Genomic DNA, 3143 nt, shown 5'->3' on the forward strand with positions numbered 1-3143 from the left:
AGCAAGCCGTGAATGTGTGTGGTTAAAATCAATGACCCAACATATTCAAATCTCATGCGGATTATCATTCGACGAGAAGCCTGTGATACTATATGAAGATAATGCTGCATGTGTTGCTCAAATGAAAGAAGGATACATAAAAAGCGACAGAACTAAACATATTCCTCCTAAGTTCTTCGCATTCACCAAGGAGCTTGAGAAGAATAAATATATTGATGTTTGTCACATTCAATCGNAACGTAATGAAGACAATCATTATGATCATCATCACAAGGGGGAGTGTTGAAAATTAATATTTTAATATTGAATATTTGAATATTAAATGCTGAATATTTGAATGTTGAAAATTAGGTAAAATTAGGTGTTGAAGATTGAAATTTGTGTGTGATGATGAAGGTAATGATGTAATTTATTTTTGGATTATTTGTAAAAATTTTCTATAAATAGATCTCTCATTTGTGAAGAAAATCACAATTGAGTTGAGAGAAAAATATTATAAAGTGTGTACTGTGATAATTTTGAGAGTTTGAGATTTTTACTTTTTACCGTAAATTTTTACTTTTTCACAACAGAAAGAATGTGGAAAATAAAAAAAAAGTTCAATTATATCAAAATCTAGTAAGGGTGTCCAAAGAGATCAATTCACCTGGAAAAGTTTGTCCACCACCATCGGACAAGTCAGATATATACTTACCACAAATGTCATGGTTTGAGGGAGCTATGGTTTATGCATATAGAAAATCAAAAAATTTTCAAAGATTTTGAGCTTTAGATTGTCGAGGGAGTTTTGTAATTTTTTTTTTGTAAAATCATATACTATTGGTTTTGGTATGTGGTTCGAAATTGAAATTAACAGAATTTGTCTCGAAGAATTCTGGAATTAAACATAATTATGGAAAAGCCGATACTATAGTTAGACTCTTTCTTGAAGACAAATTTGTTTCACATACGGTACTTATTGAATATGATAGTTGTTTGCCAAGATACAACTACTTATATATTATGATAGAGTTACTTCAAATCACAAGAACGGAAAAATTTAGATGCTTTCGAACTTTATTTTTGGACAAAAACCAAAATAACGTAACAATATGCAGTTTGGACAAGTTTTATGTGTATTGGATTTTTTTGGTACTAAATGACTGGATTTCTAAACTAGATGGTTCAATTTACAATTTTGAAATGTTTTAGAATAAAATTCTTAGTTTTGATGATAACAAACAACATTAAGTTGTTTTAGAAATCAACTGCTATTTTAGTATATTTACAGTTATTGATTTGTTCACCGTGGACTCAAGCTGGATCGCCTTAAGTTTTTAGCTGGACTGCCTACCCTTGCAGCTAGACATCCTAAAGATAAGCTTTTAAACCAACACAAGACTTGAGCTGCATCAAAGAATATATTTAGCCTTCTCAAGCTGCATTTGCCCTTCAGTTGTTATGCTTCCAGAACAAGTTTCTTTTTCCACCTACCAGCCAGACCTGTCAGCGATCATTTGACCAATCATGTACATTAGCCGTAGTCTCTCAGTGATACAAGAATGTCTTCTAGCAAGAAAAAAAATATTTGACAGTTTCTCTCTCACAATCAACTTTATCAGAGCTGTTAATTACCATATTTTGATAGTTGCCAAAGAACATTAATTGTGGTGTACTATAAAGAGAAATGAAACAGAAGGCATGTTAATTTTATGTCGGATAAAGTCACTTTTTCAACGTTGAAAAAATCATGTTGGATGAAGTTCAACAATTTAAAGACAATTTTCACCTTCATCAAGGACTATTGGGAAAAAAAAAATCTCGAGTACTCTGTTTAGAAAATTACTCAAGATTCTCATCTTTGCACATGATTCTAGCATTATTAGAGATCAACTAGGATCACTTTGTGCTTCACAAACACTCAATTTTTTATGTCTAAGCTATCGATTTGAAGCGGTGTATTATGTACGAAGCCAGGGTTCAAAAGACAGTATGTGATTGTATTTGTTGATTTTAAAACCGAGTTTTAGTGTTGGTAGTGCATAAGTTCTAATTGAAGTGAGTTGCTATAATGTGTTATAAAGTCAAAATCTTCTAGTGATTTCCTTCCTTTAGTAAAAGAAGGGAAGAGGGAGAAGTAGAAGTAGAAGGATATTATCTTCGAATTTTCATAATATGATATTATTTAATTTAAGCAACTTATTATATGTCTTGCTGCATTCTCTTAAAAATTTTACTTGTTGAAAGATCCATCCAAGTGAATACATTGACTAACTAGTTCGCCAGTCTTTTCACATTGTAAAAAAAATCATTTTCAAATGGTCAGCTGCATCTAGCGGGTCGAGGAAAAAGCATTAATAATTAATCACTACAACAAAAACGGCAAACGACAACGGATTTTATCCGTTTTCGTAGGAAGTTTACAACTGTTGTAATTAATGGTGTTGTTGAAAGTGTGTTCAATGACAACTGATAGTTTTCGTTGCTATTATTTGCTACGGTTTATCAAAAACCGTCGCTAATTAGCGACAATTTTAAAAAAAACGTCGCTAATATTAGTGACGGACATTAGAAAAAACCGTCGTTAAGTAGCGACGATTTAATATTTTGTCGCTAATTTAGTGACACAGCGACGGTTTTTCATGATGTCCGTCGCTAAGTTTTTAAGCAAAATAAAAAATTACTTTTAATAATTTAATAAATCAAAAAAAAACTTACAATATGACTATGCTAACAATGTTCATGATCTTAATTAACAATTAAAAATTTACCAAAAATTAAAGCGAAAATTTTTACCCTAAATCAAAACTAAAATCCTGTAAGAGAGAAAAATTTTAAGTGTTGTGAAGTGGTGTTGAGGAAAATGGACCAGAAATGGTGATATTTATAGACAATTTGTGACGGGTTTTGGTAAAATCGTCGCTATTAGCGATGGAAATCTATAATACCGTCGCTAATTTGAAAATTGCGACGGTTTTTCTTACAACCGTCGCTATATTTAGCGACAGTTTTTCAAAACCGTCGCTAAAATTATGACGGTTGTAACGAAACCGTCGCTAATTTAAATATTGTGATGGTTTTTCTTAAAGCCGTCGTTATTTTTAGCGACGGATTTAAAACCGTCGCTAAGTTAGCGACGGTTTTAACCAAAACTGTCTCAATTT

The sequence above is a fragment of the Primulina huaijiensis genome, chromosome 4, assembly GCF_012295235.1.
Source record: "Primulina huaijiensis isolate GDHJ02 chromosome 4, ASM1229523v2, whole genome shotgun sequence".
Taxonomy (NCBI): Eukaryota; Viridiplantae; Streptophyta; class Magnoliopsida; order Lamiales; family Gesneriaceae; genus Primulina; species Primulina huaijiensis.